The sequence below is a fragment of the Anabrus simplex genome, chromosome 4 (genome assembly GCF_040414725.1).
Source record: "Anabrus simplex isolate iqAnaSimp1 chromosome 4, ASM4041472v1, whole genome shotgun sequence".
Classification (NCBI taxonomy): domain Eukaryota; kingdom Metazoa; phylum Arthropoda; class Insecta; order Orthoptera; family Tettigoniidae; genus Anabrus; species Anabrus simplex.
Window position 1 is genome coordinate 44383277 of NC_090268.1, and position 23118 is coordinate 44406394.

The following is a 23118-nucleotide window of genomic DNA, read 5'->3' on the forward strand; positions in this document are numbered from 1 at the left end:
GCATACACCTGGTACGTCAAATGCACTTTCCGATGCCAGCGCTAAGCAGAGGGATATATTCACCGTTCCATAATTCTGTGGAAGTTGGTAGTGTGGTATGTTGTGTGTAGTAAAAAGAAATGAAATACGACAAAAACATACATCTAGTTCCTAAGCCGAAAAAATTGGCCATACACAGTTAAAACCTTTGGGCAAGGACCCGGACCATCAGTGGATACGTCAACACTGTCATGCGTTCTGAATACAAGTCAGAATCTTTGAAAGAATAGAAAATAAATCCATGGTTATGTGATAACTACCGACATAACATACCCCATGTCAGAACTCTTGACAGAACTAGCTTATAGCTAATAGACGGATTCCCCTCGATAAATACGCCCTCAAAAAGCCAATACCATCCCTCTCCAACTCACCCTGACCGATTCAATACTTCTTCATATGGGCATGGACAAATCCAAATTTGCAGTGGTTTGTTTACTGTCCGTGCATAGCTCAGATGGTGTTTCTTTGAACTTCCTGATGTGGATGCTATCCGCAATGATCTCTATCTTAATACGGAAAAACCTTCCTGATTCTACCGTGTGATTCAGCAGCCCCTTCCAATGTAGTTTTATGCACCCCAACTAACTTGCGACATGGTTGTAATGCGGCTATTCCCCTGCAAGCCTACTGTATGGTACTAATGCCCACTGAGCACATTTTGCACACGATTCTGAACCCTACCAACAGGTTATATCGTCCGCTCGCAAAACATGACGCCTTGAAATCACGTTGTGACGTTCTTTGATCATGTAACTATGTTAATGTGTCGTGCCTCGTGACCGGGTGTAACGAAGAGGGGAATAAATGTATAAAACTACATAGCAGTGCAGTAATTAATATGTCTTAACCACCGAGCCGGATTGCGTATGTACACTACTCTAGACGTACTACAGCAGTGTAGCGTAGTGGATATGGTTAGGTGTTAGTGGAATGTGCCGTCGGCGGTTGGGTTCCTGCATCGTTCAAATATTTTTTCATCGGTACGATGCTCGAATACGTAAACACAGGCCCACGTTTGCCACATTCAAACAGTAGAACGACGCTGTTATTCAACTTGTGCTTTGCGCATACTCCGATGGTTAGGGCCTGAATGTACTGTAATCTCTACTGTCATACGGCATGTTGCCCACAGAGGGATACGTTGACATGCTCCTCATTTATAGGGAAGGAAGAGAAAATGCGTGCGAGGCACTACGTCTGTACCAGGAACGGTATGCCGGCAGGCGACACCCGGCTGCTACGACATTCCGCCATGTTGAAAGGCGCCTAAGGACAACAGGCGTGATTTCTAAGCAGCCGCGATAGGACCTTTATGTCGGGAAAACAGAAGAGGCCTTTCTGGAGGCAGTTCGTAAATAATCCACACATACACTGACAGAGCAAATGCAACACCAAGAAGGAGTGGTTCGAAAGGGATGAAAGTTGGGAAAAAAACAGAGACGGCACGGACGAATAATTGATGTTTATTTCAAACCGATATGCAGGTTACACAATGCGCACGGCATCGACTCATTAGGATGTAGGACCACCGCGAGCGGCGATGCACGCAGAAACACGTCGAGGTACAGAGTCAATAAGAGTGCGGATGGTGTCCTGAGGGATGGTTCTCCATTCTCTGTCAACCATTTGTCACAGTTGGTCGTCCGTACGAGGCTGGGGCAGAGTTTGCAAACGGCGTCCAATGAGATCCCACACGTGTTCGATTGGTGAGAGATCCGGAGAGTACGGTGGCCACGGAAGCAACTGTACACCTCGTAGAGCCTGTTGGGAGATGCGAGCAGTGTGTGGGCGGGCATTATCCTGCTGAAACAGAGCATTGGGCAGCCCCTGAAGGTACGGGAGTGCCACCGGCCGCAGCACATGCTGCACGTAGCGGTGGGCATTTTACGTGCCTTGAATACGCACTAGAGGTGACGTGGAATCATACGCAGTAGCGCCCCAAACCATGATGCCGCGTTGTCTAGCGGTAGGGCGCTCCACAGTTACTGCCGGATTTGACCTTTCTCCACGCCGACGCCACACTCGTCTGCGGTGACTATCACTGACAGAACAGAAGCGTGACTCATCGGAGAACAGGACGTTCCGCCATTCCCTCATCTAAGTCGCTCTAGCCCCGCACCATGCCAGGCGTGCACGTCTATGCTGTGGAGTCAATGGTAGTCTTCTGAGCGGACGCCGGGAGTGCAGGCCTCCTTCAACCAATCGACGGGAAATTGTTCTGGTCGATATTGGAACAGCCAGGGTGTCTTGCACATGCTGAAGAATGGCGGTTGACGTGGCGTGCGGGGCTGCCACCGCTTGGCGGCAGATGCGCCGATCCTCGCGTGCTGACGTCACTCGGGCTGCGCCTGGACCCCTCGCACGTGCCACTTGTCCCTGCGCCAACCATCTTCGCCACAGGCGATGCACCGTGGACACATCCCTATGGGTATCGGCTGCGATTTGACGAAGCGACCAACCTGCCCTTCTCAGCCCGATCACCATACCCCTCGTAAAGTCGTCTGTCTGCTGGAAATGCCTCCGTTGACGGCGGCCTGGCATTCTTAGCTATACACGTGTCCTGTGGCACACGACAACACGTTCTACAATGACTGTCGGCTGAGAAATCACGGTACGAAGTGGGCCATTCGCCAACGCCGTGTCCCATTTATCGTTCGCTACGTGCGCAGCACAGCGGCGCATTTCACATCCTGAGCATACCTCAGTGACGTCAGTCTACCCTGCAATTGGCATAAAGTTCTAACCACTCCTTCTTGGTGTTGCTTTTGCTCTGTCAGTCAGTGTAAGTACAAGGGCGACTGCACAACAGGTGAACACAGCCAGCGGTCCGTCTGCTGAATACTGCATGAACATAAATTTCATCCATAATATCTTATGCAGTCCGCCTCTGTGGTGTAGTGATTAGCGTGATTAGCTGCCACCCCCGGAGGTCCAGGTTCGATTCCCGGCTCTGCTACAAAATTTGAAAAGTGGTACGAGAGCTGGAACGGGGTCCACTCAGCCTCGGGAGGTCAACTGAGGAGAGGTGGGTTCGATTCCCACCTCAGCCGTCCTGGAAGTGGTTTTCCGTGGTTTCCCACTTCTCCTCCAGGCAAATGCCGGGATGGTACCTAACTTATGGCCACGGCCGCTTCCTTCCCTCTTCCTTGTCTATCCCTTCCAATCTTCCCAATCCCCCGCAAGGCCCCTGTTCAGCATAGCAGGTGAGGCCGCCCCAGTTGTATCCCCCGACCAAGCTCCAGGACACTGCCCTCGAGGCGGTAGAGGTGGGATCCCTCGCTGAGTCCGAGGGAAAAACCGAACCTGGAGGGTAAACAGATGATGATGATGATGATGATGATGATGATATCTTATGCTACACCAAGTGCTCCATGGGAGGGATTTCGAAGCTCGAATGGAATTCTGTCGGTGGTTATTAGGCAGACTGGACAATGATGCGGCATTCGTATCGCACATCTTGTTCTCTGACAAATCGCTCTTCCACAATAATGGGAACGTCCATCGCCACAACATTCACTATTGGAGTCCGGATAATCCTCTCTGGGTGCGACAGGTGGCCCATCAAGTACGATGTGGAGTGAATGTGTGCTGTAGAATCTTGGGGGATCGTCTAATTGGATCTTGTTTCATTGAGTGCCATTGGACTGGACCACGCTACCTGTACTTTCTGCGTCAGGAACGCCCACTGCTGCTTGAGGATGTGCCCTTGCACGATCGTTTGACGATGTCGCTGCAACAGGGTGGATCTCCTCCATATTTTACTTGACCCGTTGGTAACCATCTGAACAAGGAACTGCCAGGGAAATGGATAGGACGAGGAGGCCGTGTTTCCTGGCCCGCCAGATCACCGGATTTAGTACCGTTAGACTTATTCTTGTGGGGTCATTTGAAGAACGTCTTTTACACTCAAGCGCCGGAAAACCTCGACCAGTTCCGGCAACTCATCACGGACACCTGCCGTACAATTACACCTGGAAGGTTTCAGCGGTAGATGATCTATTGGACACCAGACGCGAATGTGCATAAACCAAAATGGTCTCCACATCGAGCATTTGCTGCGATAAAACATTATCAGGGCAGTTTTGTTCCCATTATTCCCGGTCTGTTAGTGTCTGGCCTGCTAACTAATCGAACCTTCTTAGGGTCACAAAAACATTCATTCACACACAATTTACATGAAAACGGGTATTGAACTTACATAACGTGTTACCGAACTCGATAGCTGCAGTCGCTTAAGTGCGGCCAGTATCCAGTAATCGGGAGATAGTGGGTTCGAACCCCACTGTCGGCAGCCCTGAAGATGGTTTTCCGTGGTTTCCCATTTTCACACCAGGCAAATGCTGGGGCTGTACCTTGATTAAGGCCACGGCCAATTCCTTCCCATTCCTAGGCATTTCCTGTCCCATCGTCGCCATGAGACATATCTGTGTCGGTGCGACGTAAAGCAACTAGCAAAAAAATATATACATAACGTGCGGTAAGTATTAAATAAATATTTCAAAAATTTGCAATCTTCACCCCGAACTCGAACCTCCCACCTCGTACGCAAGGCTTCTCCGCCGCGTCTTAACCAACTACACTACGGTTCCGTACGACACAGTGCCCAGCTTACAGCATATATTAGGTTTACTGCGGTCACAATATCATTTTACTCTTTTGTCGGCGTGTCAGGTTCATATGATCTAGAAGGCACACGCATGCCTTATATTGTTTATTACGAGTATAAATTACGGCCGCCTATCATGGTGAGGCGGTAAATGCCAAGATATCCGGTTGTGTTTTCTGAGCATACCGGTGGGGCAGATGTTTTCAGGACGGAATTAACATTGCGAGTTGCATAAGGCTGCATTGGAAGGGGCTGCTGAATCACACGGTGTATTTACAACATCGAAATACATGTATACAAAATAGACGTAATAAAAAGTTCTCTGGGGGTTTCTTCAAGAGTGTGTGGATAGTGAAAAGTTACGACACAGTAGTTACTTCACAAATAAGTTACTCTATTGATATATATTATTGGGCTAACTGCAAGTGACTGTGCGGTTTGAGTCACTTAGCTGCCAGCTTGCATTCGGGATATAGTGGGTTCGAACCCTACTGTCGGCAGGCATAGTTTTCCATTTTCACACCAGGAAAATGGTGGGGTTGTACCTGAATTAAGTTCATGGCCTCTTCCTTCCCACTCCCAGTCCTTTCCTATCCCATCGTAGCCATAAGACCTATTTGTGTCGGTGCGACGTAAATCGAATTTAAAAAAACAAAAAATGATATCGATTCTTTCAAGGATGGCATAGACTGTTTGAACTGTGGTCCCTAAATATGTTCATCTTCATATTATTTAAATAAAAATAAATACGTTCTATAGAGTATGAAAATTAGTGAGCCTCCTTTGCTCTGGCGCCAGCGCGCCGGCCACTCAACGCTGGGATCCGTGGTTCAAATCCTGGTCATTCCATGTGAAATTTGTGCCAGAGAAAGCGGAGATGGGAAAGGTTTTTCTCCGGGTACTCTGGTTTTCCCTGTCATCTTTCATTCCAACAAAACTCTCCAGTATCATTCTATTGCATCTGTCAGTCATTAATCATTGCCCCAGAGGAGTGCGACAGGCTTCGGCAGCTGGCACAATTCCTACCCTTGTTGCTAGATGCAGGCTGCGGATTTTTATTTTCATATTTTATAGTGTGAAATAAAATATTGCACATTATTCGGGCGAAAATGTTTCACATGTTCGTTTCTAAAGTACGTTCATGCCGTTATAAAACGTAACTTTCGGTCATTTACATAAATATTAGGCTAAACAACAGGAGATAAATTGTAGGTTACTGAGACTGCCTTCTAAATCAAGAAGACAAACTGTGTCACCTTCTAACCCAGAGTAGTCTACTGACGGAAGGAACTATCTGCGGAGTTATTTAAGTTGAATGGGCGAACTTAAAGAAGGCTATCCTTTAAACCATTAAAGGGATGAAATTGTTGTCCAAGTGGCCGGGAGTGACGTCACTACGATCTCTAATTACAGCGGGACGAAGGAACAAACTTCATTAGCCTTCGGCTAATTGCTCTTGGCTGTAATTAAAGAGGACGGTTTCCATGTGTTACAAACATCATCAAAGTCACACAGAAGACGGAAATGATTGAAGAAAAAACATATTAGAGTTTCAGCTGATTACATTTTGAGTTATAGAAAAAATCAATCTGATATTTAGAGTTGTTCAAATACGCCGGCCTCGTACTAGTAGATGTATCACCGTGTAAAATAGTTCCTATTGGACAAACTTCCGCACGCTGGATTCTCCGAAACCATTAGTTACCGGTATGCAACACTAATTACATTATTAATAACTAGAGCCCTAATTTCCATTCATTATCAAATCTCAAAATATGCATGAATTCATTCACTATCATATGGCAAAATATGCACAAGAAACTGAAAAATATTTAACCAGCAAATCTCAGTTCCTTTTAAAACTTTGTGCAACAACTACCGTAATTTCCCCCAAACTATCTTGATTTAAGCTCATCCGTTTATCTGTCAGCACAGAAAATGATCTTTCTTCGTCACACTTAAATGAAGATTTTTTGGACAAAGTGAGGTCAAATTGTATGTTTCTTGCATTTTCACCACAATGTGTCTTTTTTAAAGCTTGGCGAATTCAAAATAAGAATGTGTACGGATCACTTTTTTCAACCTACCTCTAGCTCCTGCAGCTACTTCTCCATAGGATGATTGCAGACACATTTGAAGGTCCTCAATAACTGGTAACGCTTGCCTGCTGCAATAACAAAGACGTGTGACGAGTGACAGTTCCGGGTAGGAAATTCCAGGACAACAACGGAAGATGGTTCAGTGCAAAACCAAGGTCTGTAAGCTGCTATCTCAGTAACGCGGCGTCAGTCCAGCCCCGCGGTGTAGGGGGCTACGCGTCAGCCTGTCACCCGACGGCCCCGGGCTCGATTCCCGGCCGGGTCAGGGGTCTTTAATTGTAAATGATTAAAATCCCTTAACGTTCTTATCCTCCCATTCAACACTTTACAAAAGATCTTCATAGGTCGACGCCCCGAACAAATAGCATTTAAAAAAATTGAAACCCGGCGTCATAGAAGTGTGATGCAAGTTTTGTTCTGTTCGTCTAGCATAGATGAAGAAATGAGCCGTCATTTAGCTATGCACAATTTAGAGTTCAATCTATAACAGGGACACCTTATTCCTAAAAACTACAGAGATCGAGGTGGGACCTTCCGGCTTACGTCATTGTTTATTCAAGCAACAGATAAGAAAGAGCTTGGTCAATTAGGTTATAGGACCTCTATCGTATGTACTAACTTCTGTTATCTCACAGGATGCCAGGAACACATTCTCTCCGTCTCTCAGTAATAGACATACTGCATAACGTAGAAAAATGGGCTACCGAGCTCGATAGCTGCAGTCGCTTAAGTGCGGCCAGTAACCATTATTCGGGAGATAGTAGGTTGGAACCCCACTGTCGGCAGCCCTGAAAATGGTTTTCCGTGGTTTCCCATTTTCACACCAGACAAATGCTGGGGCTATACCTTAATTAAGGCCACGGCCGCTTTCTTCCCACTCCTGGCCCTTTCCTGTCCCATCGTCGCCGTAGGACCTATCTGTGTCGGTGCAACGTAAAACAACTAGGAAAAAATTGGCCCTAAATTCTGCACGTGCATCATAAACGTTATGATAGTTATATCAAAGTAAGAAGAAATGTCATATTATGCAATATAAACGGCCATATATTCGCTATTAAATCCAAAATCTTCAAAATATGCATAATGCATGAATTTTCTTCTAAAAAGGCAAAAACGTGCAAGCATGCACGGAAAAAGAACGGTTATTTGGAATCATTAAGTTATAAAATGAATATTTGCAAAGTTTTAGAAGTGTAAGCAGCTTATTTAAAAACATGCATTTGCATGGAAATTCAGGCTCTATTAATAACGTTCAGCGTTTAGTTTACAAGCCACTACTTTTCTCCTGTGATCACGCTAGTTATAAACTGTCACAAACACTTGTTTGATTCATTATAATTTGATTTGAAGTTTTTCAATTTCAACATGTTATAGAAGCTCGCATTTTACACCATTTGCACTAATCAGTCTTCAAAATGGACACAGTTAGCACGCACACAGGTTTAGGCTAGGGTCACATTTGCGTGTTCGCACGGCGTGATTTTATTAGTGTGTTGTATATTGTAAAGTAACAAAGCAACGCCACACTCTGGATACGGAAGGAATTCCGTTAAATAATAACACCGTTGTTGCGTTATGTGCTGCGTCGTTGTTCGTCGCCAAAGGAAGTATTGGATCCATCCTCTAGTAAGTAAAGCTAGCCGCATGGTGTAGGGGTAACGTGCCTGCGTTTTACCCGAGGGCCGCTGGTTCGACTCCCGGTTACAGCCACCCTATTTTCATATTCGATCCGTCCATGCTTAAGCCTAGAATGTTCACTCATTCACCATTGAATATACACTGCTAAGTACTAACTTTCGACCCAACAGTTCATTACTACCTGTAAAGCCGGTTCTAAAGTCCAAGCCAAATGTTTATGCGTAGATTACCCTTTCTCTTACCCTTTCACGTCGGCTGTATTAACTCCCTAGGTAACCTGCTCCAACTAAATTTAGGATATTTATTACGATTTAAAAAATCTCCCAACATTCTTCCGAAATTGGGTGACATTCACGTGTATTAACATCAACATGACCACGATAATCTCGGTCAAAACGAGTTTCAAAATGAAAATGCATGTCCTCTTAGTTTGTATTCCACCAGACGCTGAAGGTCCTGTAGCTATGATCGCAGTATCAACAGTCACGTAAAGCTATAAGCAATCTTTCATTCTTCCATATCTGTTATTAGCAGCAATTACTCACACTGCTTTCCTACCCATAACCTGTATAGTTGAGATGTTTTTGAAGCACAGCCTACTGAGTATGGACAGGTTGCAAACGCACTGTCACTGTTCTCCTATACCTTCATTCAAGGGCTGTACTCCAGTTTACAAGCGGACGCCACAGATTTGGGGTCATCGATTTCGTTCAAACTTTAAAAGGTTGATCTACATCAACAATAAAATGATAGACTACATGTTCCAATGTGTGTACCATTGAGTCCTACTTAACGAGAAGATGGCCCTTTGAATTGAACAGCCTGCATATTTTTTGGAACAATCTCAGTCGCTGGGATGGCAGCGTATCAGGTACTCACCGCTGGGCTCTGTGGTTCAAATCCCGATCACTTCATTTGAGATTTATGCTGGACTAAGTGGAGGTGGGATAGGTTTTTCTCAGGCTACTCCGGTTTTCCCTGTCATCTTTCATTCCACATACTCTCCAATATCACATTTCATCTGTCACTCATTAGTCATTAATCATTGCCCCTGAGGAGGGCGGACAGGCTTCGGCAACCGGCAAAATTCCTATCCTCACCAAAAGATGGAGGCTTCATTCACTCCATTCCTGACCCGGTTGAAGGAATCTGTTGGAAATCTGCGTGTGAGTATCTGTAGCACCACTGCGCTGGCGTGGTGGTCAAGGATCCCGGCTTCCTGTGGGCTTCCCAGGTTCGGCATGCACTAGTAACACATTTGTACTCTTTTCTTTCTTCTCCCCTTTTCCTTCTCGTTATAAAGTTGTTTTCTTCCTTTCTCCGTGTGGTCTTATTGTAAGGAAATGGGCAGTTAAATATATTATAGAACGTTTTGCATTACCTCGGACAAAACAGTTCCTGAAATTTTACAAAAAGATGGAAGACAAGACATACAGATTTACCTTATCAGTGTTATTTTTATCCCAAGCAAATAGCAAATGAGAGCCTCTACAACAATGTAGTATAGCACACACCAGTATCTTTAATAGCGGGTAGCACGTCTCCTTGCACTGATAAATGCCTGAATTATTCTTGGCATACTTTCCACTAGCGCATCGAGGTAATGTTGGTCCAAATTGTCCCACTCCTCATTGGTGATTCGGCGTTGATCTCGTAGAGTGGCTGGTGGGTTGTCACGTCCACAAAGAGTCTTCTTTATTTTATCCCAGGCATAGTTGATAGGATTCATGTCCGGAAAATACGACGGCCGTACTAGTCGAGCAATATTCTGATCACTAAGGAAGTCGTTAACGATAACCACACGATAGATGGTTGCATTATCCTTCATTTTAAAAACATTTCTCCTCCAAAATTCCGGCGGTACGATGTCACTGTGTATCGGAGGATGTTGTTTCTGTATTGCACAGGCGTTAAATTGCCCTGTATGACTGGGAGTGACGTACAGTGACCCCAAAACACAAAATTTCTGCTAATTTTGGGACCATCTGACCGCGGTCCATGCTGTCAAGGTTTGAGAGCTGGGCTTCACCATGGGGGTCAAATATGAAGTCATGCCTCGTGCAACCTGTTTCTCACAATTTGAGTTGAGAAACGACGACCTATGGCTGCTGAAGATTAATATTCATCACGGTGGCATAGTGTACAGAATTCCTCCGAGCATAAATTTGAAAGTAACGGTCACCGACTGCAGTCATAGCCCTTGAACGGCCAGTGCGATGCAAGGCATTCGAACCACATCACTTTGATTGCGGCGCACGCGTCGACCAACTGCCCTTGTTTACCACCTTTCTTGACATAACGTGATTATGCGTGTACGATCACATGTAAACATTGCACGTCGTGTCACGGTAGATGTTCACTAAAGTGCTTAAAACAAACCTCTAGTGCTTCCACGCTAGTGCCACAACTTCAACTGTATTACTGCCTCGCATTTGAGTGTGGCGTTATGCCTGAGGGGTTGGGTTTCGTGCGGTTGTATGTTTACAAACCACCTAAGGGTTGTCTTTACGGTATGAAGAGGACAGACCGAGATAGGAACAGAGTTGTTTTTCTTACAATTGGCTTTACGTCGCATATACACAGATAGGTCTTATGGCGACGATGGGATATAAAAAGGGCTGGGAATGGGAAGGAAGCAGCCGTGGCCTTAAGTAAGGTACAGCCCCCGAATTTGATAGTGTAAAAATGGGAAACCACGGAAAACCATCTTCAGGGCTGCCGACAGTGGGGTTCGAATCCACTGTCTTCCGAATGTAAGCTGACAGCTATGTGACCGAAACCACGAAGTCAATCGCTCGGTACGATTATTACAACACATCATTATGAAATGTCTTTCAGTGGTTCAATGGGTAGGCCTCTGTAAACGAATTAAGCACCTCCACAATCTACTATTTGCAACTTGCGCTGCGACTTCGTTTAGTTTCGAACTTCATATATTTAAATAATTGAATGAGTTGTTTATTTCAAGCCAAGTAACTATGCATGGAATCGATTCAGAAACTTCGAATCCAGAATGCGATCGCACAGCCTGTTGCATTACGCAGTTGGTCAATCAGAATATCTGAGGGTTAAATTAGATTAGTTAAGTTCCCTAATGGGTCCTATTATCCATGCGGGAGAATGTGGGTAGTACATCAATTCCTTTCCACACTTCGTCTTTTTACGGGGATTACTGTTTGTTTTGGTGCATTGAAAGCAAAGCAAGGTTCTAGTTTCATGTAAGTAGATGGCACGGTGCGGCGATACTGAAACACAGGATCCCGTGAGATGTCCGAAGTTAAGCAACATCGAGCGTTGACACCACTTGGATGAGCTTAGTGTTGACTATTAAATTTTTGGAAATAGAACGTTTAAGTTATCATAATTGTATTCTTAGGAGAAAGAGGAAGACGTCGAAGTTTCTACAAAGGAAGTATTCGACAAAGAAAAAATAAGGTCAATGGAAGAAGTGAAACTAAAGGTCTCTCTAGGCTTCGCAAACCTAACATGCTCGGGGTATAAAGAGAAAAAGATGTTACCAAGAGAGATCGGAGGGGAAAGATCAGAATAGCACGAATAAGTGGAAGCAAATTTATGGGGCCCATAGTTGCCACCACACACTGGTAATGTTAAGAGCCCCTAGAAGTTAGACTGTACTGTTGACAACAGACTGTGGTTGTTTTATTAGACACCCAGCATCCGTCTACGTAAGTTCTCGGAGGAGTCGTATTAATCTGTAGTGAATATGACAGTGGTGGAGGAATATAGCAGAGATAAGCAAGGCGTTAATATAGGATGAATTTTTACATATCTATTGGAAACGATAATAGACCTAATTACGGTCTGAACATCGGAAATTCCAGACGCTGCCTCCGTTCCCATGTTCCTCCTGAGCGAAGTTAATATATTTACAAGCACACTTGGAGAAGTGGCGATTATCATAATGTTAATGTTCTTGTTGCTGTTGCTTCATGTAAAGAGTTTAGAACAGTGTGGCCAGGAAATGTGTACTTGTGAAATTCGTATGAAAACCCATAGTTTCTAAAAATATTCTGTTACTACCCACGAAATCTATAGGTACCTGAGGAATTTCAACCAAAGGGATTTGATGTTGCATTAAAAGTGTTACAGATGCATAGGCCGGTGAGAATCCACTGACAGAAAGACATCGCTCCCATGGATGTCCTTCAAATTTGAATTAGTTGCAGCTTTATGGCATTTTAAAGCCGGCCCCGTGTTGTAGGGGTAACGTGTATGCCTTTCACCCGGAGGCCTCTCTTTGATTCCCAGCCAGGTCAGAGAGTTTTACTTAGATCTGAGGGCTGGTTCGAGGTCCATTACAATTTAGGAACTATCTGACGGTGAAATGGCGGCCCCGAACTAGGAAGCCAGAATAACGGCTGGGAGGGTACGTCGTGCTAACTATCGTAATCTGCAGGCCTTCGGGCTGAGCACCGGTCGCTTGGCAGGCTATGGCCCTTCGGAGCTCTTGCGCCATGGGGTTTGGTTTGGTTTGGTTTCATGGCATGTTATGTGGTTTAGGGGTAGCGCGCTTGCTTCTTATCTGGAGGGCGCAGTTTCGATCTCCGGCCAACCCACACTGAAGACAGGAATGAGGTTCACTCATACTCGTGAGACTAAGTGACGAGCTGTCTGATGTGAGAGGTAACGGATTCGGTGAGAAGAAGCCAAGCAGTACGGCTGAGGATGTTATAACGCAGACAATGCGACACTTCTGTGTCTGTAGGCCATCTGCCTGGGCTGCAGTCGCCTTGGCAGACTAAGGCAATTAATAGCTTATATGTGCTACAGGATTTCATGTCTGTCTGTCTGTCTGTCTGTCTGTCTGTCTGTCTGTCTGTCTGTCTGTCTGAGGCGCAGGTGCAAGTAAGTGGATAGGGTCAGCGGCGAGCAGATTGATAGCCTAAGTGTGTTGTTGAGGCAAGCGCTTCGAAGATTCTGAAAACTGTCAACAATAGAGAGGGAGTGCGATTGATCTGGTAGTGGAAACTGCGAAATATAAGGCCGAAATTTTTCTGCTTGCCTATAAAAAGGGCGCAGCTGGGAAGCGCGTATCAGTCGCAAGTAAGCTTGTATCAACCACGAAACAATCCGAAGCAAGTCAATCACTCGTCACTCACCAGTCATTCGGCAATCAGGAGTACGTCAACGAGAAGAGAGATGGCCTTGACTGTGCGATGCGCGGCGTGTGAGTTGATTTGTGAACTGCTCTGAGGACGGCACTACGTTGTGAGAGGCCGTGTTGGAGATCAGGAATTCGCTCGACACGCCCGAGGGCTGTGTGGTCTGCCAACTTAGTGAGTGAGAATTGCATGAATTGGAAACTTGAATTTGATTGCACTTTAAATAACCGTAAATTTGATTTCAATAACAGTAGTCGTTTTCAGTAGTGATTTTAGTTTAAGGACCCTGACAGAGAACCACAGAATATATGTAAACTGGCGAAAAAAATATCCAAACACGAAGAAGGGGTTGTGCTAAATTAAGCCACGTTGGTAGGCATGTTTATAAATCTGAAGGAATACATTGCTTCAAATTTCCTGAAAATCGCATTAACGTGGCGCTAGTAGCGGTTCCATGTCGTTCCACATCAGGTTTGCTTTAAATACGGGCCGTACTGTGCGAGAGCGTTAGTTACCTGTGAGATTTAACGGAGTGACTGTGAGTGGGTCAAAAATACCTTTATGACGATGAAGAGGGCAGTATCAACAGCTCACTGCGGTTGAACGAGGCTGTATAATAGGGCTACGGGAAGGTGGATTTTCCTTCCGCGCTATTGCAGAACGACTTGGCAGGAATGTCTCCACTGTGCACGTGTGCTGGCAGCAGTGGTCACGAGAAGGTATGCTCGCAAGAAGAACGGGATCCGGACGTCCCAGTGGTACCACCGATACGGAGGATCGCTCTATTCGGTGTATGGTTAAGGGGCCGCGTACTGATTCAGCAGCAGCAATTCGAACGGCAGTTGGCACCACAGTGACGCAAGGAACTGTACAAAATCGGTTACTTGAAGGACAGCTCCGAGCCAGACGTCCTGCGGCGTTCATTCCACTTACCCCAAACCACCGCCGCCTGCGACTTCAGTGGTGTCAAGTGAGAGCTCATTGGAGGACGGAGTGGAGGCCCGTTGTGTTTTCCGATTAAAACCGGTTCTGCCTTGGTGCCAGTGATGGCCGTGTGTTGGTTAGAAGGTGGTCAGGTGAGCGCATGTGTCTGCGGCATCGAAACACAGAACCTACATCGGGAGTTCTGGCCTGGAGTGCTATTCCCTATGGCAGCAGGAGCACTAACGTGGTTATCCCACGCACCCTGACTGCAGATATGAACGTCTCTCTGGTAATTCGACCTGTTGTGTTGCCATTTATGAACAGCTTTCCCCGGGGTGTGTTCAAACAGGATAATGCACGGCCGCTGTTGTAACACAACGTACTCTACAGAGTGTCAATATGATGCCTTGGCCTGCTCGATCCCTGATCTGTCCCCAGTCGAGCACGTATGGGACATCGTTGGACGACAACTCCAGCGTCATTCGGCATTAACCGTCCCTGTATTGACAGACCAAGTGCAACGGGCATGGAACTCCATCCCACAAGCTGACATCCGGCATCTGTATGACAGAATGCTTGCACGTTTGCGGAGTCAGGCGATTACACCGGTTATTAATAGACCATCATGGCACGTTTGTGATGGCTTTTCTCTCTCGCGGATAATAACCTGTAGTCTCATACCTGTAATCAATTAAATATGTTATCTCGACAAATATATTGCCAAAATTTCCGTATTCTACATTCCTTATTTCATGGTGTTTGGATATTTTTCCGCCAGTCTATATATATTCTTGAAAGATTAGCTAGAAGGGAATGTGAATCCCCCTCAATTCAATCATCAAATGCGACAGAAGCGTCGTATTGGTGAACTGAGGAATGAGATCCTTTCTCATCGAACACATAAGTTAGCAATCTAGTTCACCGATCGAGTTAGCTACGCGTCAAGTGTCTGCATGCTTTCATGTAGGGGATCGTGCGTTTGAACCCTACTGTTAGCAGCACTCAGAATTGTCTTCCCTGGTCCTGCACTTTCACACCAGGTAAATGCTGAGGCTATAATTAAGTCATGGCCTCTACTCTTCCTGTCCTTCCCATTCTCTATCACACCGTCATTGTAAACTTGTGTTACTATAAGCACAGGAACAGAATGATCAAACTTCTTAATTTGTTTCAAAGAATGCCATAAATGTAATTCCCCTCTCGCCCGCACCTTTCAACTTCTGTAATTAGTAGAGAATAATTAGATGTTACGTCTTATATAACTTTTCTTATTACTGGGCTTCTCCTCTCAATCTCAAATTAAAGGAGTTGTAATCTTGAACTTAATCGATGTTGAAGGCGAGTTCCAACATTCTGTGTACGTCTTTAAGTTTATAATACCAATCATTGAGAGAAATTGACTGGTATACGGAGATCATCATCATAAATTATCTTACAGTGAAGACAGGTGTCAATGACTTACGCAACTCATGTCGGATGGCTCTGACTAATCGGGATATCGTTATTCACGAGAGAGTCCTTCGATACCTACCCCGAGAAACATGTGGGGGTAGTATTCTCATGTATTCTAATAATAATGACTCGCTATGTGGCTAAATTATTAGTGTGCTGGCCTTTGGACAGAGGGGTACAAGGATCCATTCCTGGCCAGATAAGAAATTTTAACCTCATCGGTTAATATCGACGGTTCGTGAACATCATTAGAATTCATCATAAGTAAGATCCCTTTTTCTTTAAATTTCCTTTACGTCGCACTGACACAGACAGGTCTTTTGGCGACAATGGGATAAGAAGGGGCTAGGAATGGGAAGGAAGTAGCCGTGGCCTTAATTAAGGTACAGCCCCAGTATTTGCCTGGTGTGAAAATGGGAAACCACGGAAAGCCATCTTCAGGACTGCCGACAGTGAGGCTCGAACCCACTAATCTCTCGGATGCAAGCTCAAAACTGCGCGCCCCTAACCGCACGGCCAACTCGCCCGGTGATACCCTTCTCACAGACATACAGGTCGTCTGTAAGGTGTCAACTTGAAAGGCCTGAAACAGGCCTCTTCGGAGCACACAGGCCATTGTTTTTGTTCTTCTTCTCCTCCTTCGTTTAGGCCTACGATGGACCACCTTGTTCTTAACTCTGGTGAGCTCTTTTCTTCCTATTAGCCCAGTATTCCTTCATTCTAGCGCTATGGATGTCTTTTCTTTCTTGAGTCCATTTCACTCCTATTTCTGGAGGCAGTGATTTAGCTGTTAGTGACTGGAGAGAGTCAGATGTCTTATTATTATTTTATCCTTTTATTTTTGAATTTTCTACGTCGCACCAATACAGACAGGTCTTATGGGGTCGATGGGAGAGAAAAGGCCTACGCGTGGGAAGGAAGCGGCCGCGGCCTTAATTTGGGTATATCGAGCTCGATAACTGCACTCGCTTAAGTGCGGCCAGTATCCAGTATACGAGAGATAGTAGGTTCGAACCCCACTGTCGGAAGCCCTGAAGATGGTTTTCCGTGGTTTCCCATTTTCACACCAGGCAAATGCTGGGGCTGTGCCTTAATTAAGGCCACGGCCGCTTCCTTCCCAGTCCTAGCCCTTTCCTGTCCCATCGTCGCCATAAGACATATCTGTGTCGGTGCGACGTAAAGCCAATAGCAACAAAAAATCAGGTATACATCCCCAGCATTTACCTGGTGTGAAAATGGGAAACCACGCAAAAAAAAACATCTTAAGAGCTGACGACTGTGGTTCCAACACACTATCTCCCGGAAGCAAGCTCACAGCTGCACGTCCCCTACCCGCACGGACAACTCGCCCATTATTTTTATTATTATAATTTTATTGTATGTAATTAATGATTTTAAAATTTGGTTTATGTGCTCCTTCGGTACAATGTACTGTAATGGATGAAGCACAATTCAGTACATACGCACATAAGCTCCATACATCTATACTTAAATACAATGTTGAAAAGTAACTTTGGCAGATATTTACAATATATGAATAGTCAAAATTATTAGTAGACGAGTGTCATTATTTCATTATTATCCGCAATGACATACAATTAGCATCTGTAAGGACACTAACTTCGCGGATAGCTCTATCTATGGCGTCAGTTCAAATAATAATTGTTAATAACTGGTAAAGGTAATGAAAAGAGGTCTCTTTCATGTAAGTAGTTTTTGAAAGTGCTAACATGTTGCGCCTGGATTCGAATTCGCAACATTGAATATTGAAGATCAGAGCTCGAGAAACTTCCTTACATACCCCGTCCAGTTATAAGGCAGGATACACGTATCTGAGTGCGATATCGTTAAGCCTGGACCAGGATGTATTCTCTCACTCCACTGTATTTGCGGTGTCTTTACGTCCCTGTGCTCTTACGAGTAATGCAGCCGTAATATCAAAGCTCAATAGTGGGAATGGGCGAAAGGGGAGGTATTTGTATGAGTCTATAAATGTAATCCACGGTCTTGTTGCTTTCATTACTAATTTAGCAGGGCAGACATGGAAATTTCATTTACAGGATTACACGGAAAGTGCATTCTAATTTATTAGTTTTGATTTACAAATCTGTAAATGGTATGGTGCGTTTCCTACCGTATGTGTTGAGCCCGCCTGATTCTTGGTTACACTGATATGAAAAAGTTATTCTACGCTACTATGTATGTATGTATGTATGTATGTATGTATGTATGTATGTACACTGACTGACAGAGCAAATGCAACACCAAGGAGGAGTGGTTCGAAAGGGATGAAAGTTGGGGAAAAAACAGAGACGGCACGGACGAATAATTGATGTTTATTTCAAACCGATATGCAGGTTACACAATGCGCACGGCATCGACTCAGTAGGATGTAGGACCACCGCGAGCGGCGATGCACGCAGAAACACGTCGAGGTACAGAGTCAATAAGAGTGCGGATGGTGTCCTGAGGGATGGTTCTCCATTCTCTGTCAACCATTTGCCACAGTTGGTCGTCTGTACGAGGCTGGGGCAGAGTTTGCAAACGGCGTCCAATGAGATCCCACACGTGTTCGATTGGTGAGAGATCCGGAGAGTACGCTGGCCACGGAAGCATCTGTACACCTCGTAGAGCCTGTTGGGAGATGCGAGCAGTGTGTGGGCGGGCATTATCCTGCTGAGACAGAGCATTGGGCAGCCCCTGAAGGTACGGGAGTGCCACCGGCCGCAGCACATGCTGCATGTAGCGGTGGGCATTTAACGTGCCTTGAATACGCACTAGAGGTGACGTGGAATCATACGCAATAGCGCCCCAAACCATGATGCCGCGTTGTCTAGCGGTAGGGCGCTCCACAGTTACTGCCGGATTTGACCTTTCTCCACGCCGACGCCACACTCGTCTGCGGTGACTATCACTGACAGAACAGAAGCGTGACTCATCGGAGAACACGACGTTCCGCCATTCCCTCATCCAAGTCGCTCTAGCCCGCCACCATGCCAGGCGTGCACGTCTATGCTGTGGAGTCAATGGTAGTCTTCTGAGCGGACGCCGCGCCGGGAGTGCAGGCCTCCTTCAACCAATCGACGGGAAATTGTTCTGGTCGATATTGGAACAGCCAGGGTGTCTTGCACATGCTGAAGAATGGCGGTTGACGTGGCGTGCGGGGCTGCCACCGCTTGGCGGCGGATGCGCCGATCCTCGCGTGCTGACGTCACTCGGGCTGCGCCTGGACCCCTCGCACGTGCCACATGTCCCTGCGCCAACCATCTTCGCCACAGGCGCTGCACCGTGGACACATCCCTATGGGTATCGGCTGCGATTTGACGAAGCGACCAACCTGCCCTTCTCAGCCCGATCACCATACCCCTGGTAAAGTCGTCTGTCTGCTGGAAATGCCTCCGTTGACGGCGGCCTGGCATTCTTAGCTATACACGTGTCCTGTGGCACACGACAACACGTTCTACAATGACTGTCGGCTGAGAAATCACGGTACGAAGTGGGCCATTCGCCAACGCCGTGTCCCATTTATCGTTCGCTACGTGCGCAGCACAGCGGCGCATTTCACATCATGAGCATACCTCAGTGACGTCAGTCTACCCTGCAATTGGCATAAAGTTCTGACCATTCCTTCTTGGTGTTGCATTTGCTCTGTCAGTCAGTGTATGTATGAGGGATGATCGGAAAATACCACAGTGCTTATTACTATGTTACCTCTCTACTACAGTACAGCTCCTATAACGCAGCCATATACCCGCGAGGTATCGCATTTGTGGTTAGCGTGATTAGCTCCCAGCCACAGAGACCCGGGTTCGATTCCCGGCTCTGCCACGAAATTTGAGAACTGGTATGAGGGCTGGACCGGGATCCATTCAGCCTCGGGAGGTCAACTGAGTAGAGGGGGTGTTCGATTCCCACCTCAGCCATCCTCGAAGTGGTTCGATTCCCGGCTCTGCCACGAAATTTGAGAAATGGTTCAGGGGCTGGAACGGGATCCATTCAGCCTCGGGAGGTCAGCTAAGTAGAGGAGGGGTTCGACTCCCACCTCAGCCATCCTCGAAGTGATTTTCCGTGGTTTCCCAGTTCTCCTCTTAACGTAACGCCATGGCTGCTTCCTTCCTACTTCCTTGTCTATCCATTCCAATCTACCCACTTCCTACAAGGCCCCCGTTCATCATAGCTGGTGCGGCCTCCTGGGCGAGCTATTGGTCCTCTTTCCTAGTTGTATCCCCCGACCCAAAGTCTCACGCTCCAGGACACTGCCATAGAGGTGGTAGGGGTGGGAAACCTCACTGAATCGGAGGGAAATACCAATCCTGGAGGATAAACAGATTAAGAAAGAGAGAAAGAAAGAAAGAAAGAAAGAAAGAAAGAAAGAAAGAAAGAAAGAAAGAAAGAAAGAAAGAAATTATTTTCACGTTCCCTAAAATAATAATTGATTTTATACAAAATAATATAGCCACGACGAGACTTGAACTCATAGGTTCATAGACAAGTACGGTGACTACTCTGCCACCGCTCTACTTGACTGTGCTGTAACACTCCAAGATATAGGCCTATGCTTTGCATTGGAAGCGGGGACATTCATCAATTTGTTCGGAAATTATTAGGTTGCGGTCCGCCTCTGTGGTGTAGTGGTTAGTGCGATTAGCTGCCACTCCCGGAGGCCCTGGTTCAATTCCCGCTCTGCCACAAAATTTGAAAATTAGTATGAGGGCCGGAACGGGGTCCACTCAGCCGCGGGAGGTCAACTGAGTAGAAGTGGGTTCGATTCCCATCTCAGCCGTCCTGGAAGTGGTTTTCCGTGGTTTCCCACTTCTCCTTCAGGCAAATGCCGGAATGGTACCTAACTTAAGGCCACGGCCGCTTCCTTTTCTCATCTTTACCTATCCCTTCCAATCTTCCCATCCCCCCACAAGGCCCCTGTTCAGCATAGCAGGTGAGGCCGCCTGGGCGAGGTACTGGTCATCCTCCCCAGTTTCATCCCTGACGCAGAGTCTGAAGCTCCAGGACACTGCCCTTGAGGCGGTAGAGGTGGGATCCCTCGCTGAGTCCGAAGGAAAAACTGACCCTGGAGGGTAAACAGTTAAAGAAGAAGATTATTAGGTTGCGGACCTGACATGTTTAAATAAAATGTTTTCACCTTTTAGAGTTCTATCACCTCCACTTGGTCCTGCTCTATGGCTAAATGGTTAGCTTGCTGGCCTTTGCTCTTTACGACGCGCAGGTTGCCAATAAAGATCTGCACCTGGCGAACCGAACATGTCCTTGGACACTCCCGGCACTAAAAGCCATACGCCACTTCATTTCACCTCCACTTGGTCCGAAGCGGATCCTGCATCATGACATTTCTCCTAATTTTTTTTCGAAGACGAAAGCGTATTGACCTAAATCATTATGCAAGTGTCCGACTCGTTGGTTGAATGGTCAGCGTACTGGCCAACTGTTCCGAGGGTCCCGGGTTCGATTCCCGGCCGGGTCGGGGATTTTAACCTTCATTGGTTAATTCCAGTGGCTCGGGGGCTGGGTGTTTGTGCTGTCCCCAACATCCCTGACACTCACACACCACACATAACACTATCCTCCACCACAATAACAAGCAATTACCTGCATATGGCAGATGCCGCCCACCCTCATCAGAGGGTCTGCCTTACAAGGGCTGCGCTCGGCTAGAAATAGCCACACGAAATTATTAATATGCAAGTGTTATTGTTGAGTTTCCCCCCAACAGGTAGGAGTATACTGAAGCTCGCTGAAATCGGCTGGTCGTCATAAGACCTATCTGTGTCAGTGCGACGTAAAGCCCCTAGGAAAAAAAAATCGGCTGGACGCAGGTCTGGCCTCTCCTTGTTAGTGGAATTGTCACAGTACTGTCACAAAGGCGGCTGAGGTTTGACCTCCGTATAACGCATGTGGGATTTCGAAAAATCAAAAGTCACGTCTCTGTGGTTCCGATCGCAAATTGAACTGGAGATTCCATTTTCATGATCACAATATCAACAGCCACAGTTTTCTCTTATCTACCGAGCTTGATAGCTGCAATCGCTTAAGTGCGGCCAGTGTCCAGTATTCGGGAGATAGTGGGTTCGAACCCCACTGTCGGCAGCCCTGAAAATGGTTTTCCGTGGTTTTCTATTTTCACACCAGGCAAATGCTTGGGCTGTACCTTAATTAAGGCCACGGCCGCTTCCTTCCCACTCCTAGCCCCTTCCTGTTTCATCGTCGCCATAATACCTATCTGTGTCGGTGCGACGTAAAGCAACTTGCAAAAAAAAGAAAATATCTTATCTAACTGTATTCCTGTTCACTCTCTTGTGGTAAAATCCTTTCAATGCTGACACGTGTAACTCGTCGATCTATACGACACGTGCGATGTATGTCAAGCGCCAGTAATTTTCATGCACCAAATGTTATGCTTATTAAACTTTTATCGCGACGCAAATGATGGAGTTTAAACACAAGTTTCTGGATTTTTCTCTTTTTATGGGAGGCAAGAGCGTTACTGTGTGAAACAGACTGTTTTATTAAACATCAGCATAAAACACGACGTCATAGAACTGTGTTTAACAGTTCATTATGGTAAACAGAGAAAAACTTCTTTCTAGTAACATGTTCCAAAGGTGAGCTTGCTCAACCGCTCACAACATGTAACGTGCAGTAGGCAGGATTTCTAGCTTTGGACTATCTTTTAATTTGAAGGGAAATTTAATTACAACTAGCCTTGAAAAGCACATAATCTTGGGAAACGTGCCTGGAAAGAGGGAGCGTCGGCGAGCCCCTATACGCTGGACAGATGGCAACAAAGACATCGTTCATACAATCTACCCGTATAGCAGAAGACCACGGGTGCAAAGAAATATCTTCAGAGATCACGATCCTCATGATTGAGGGACCGATATAGACAGACAGACAGCTGTTTCATCCGTCGTTGACAGTAGTGCATCTAGCGGACATGAGTAGAACCAGGAGAAACTTAGCACAATTCAATCAACAATAGTCAGTGTGACAGTATTGTTGATGAGAGGAACCCATAAAGGGCTGTCGTAGTTTCTAATTAGGGAGATAGTGGGTTCGAACCCCACTGTCGGCAGCCCTGAAGATGGTTTACGTGGTTTCCCATTTTCACACCAGGCAAATGCTGGGGCTATATATAATTACAATTTCGTGTGGCTATTTCTAGCCGAGTGCAGCCCTTGTAAGGCAGACCCTCCGATGAGGGTGGGCGGCATCTGCCATC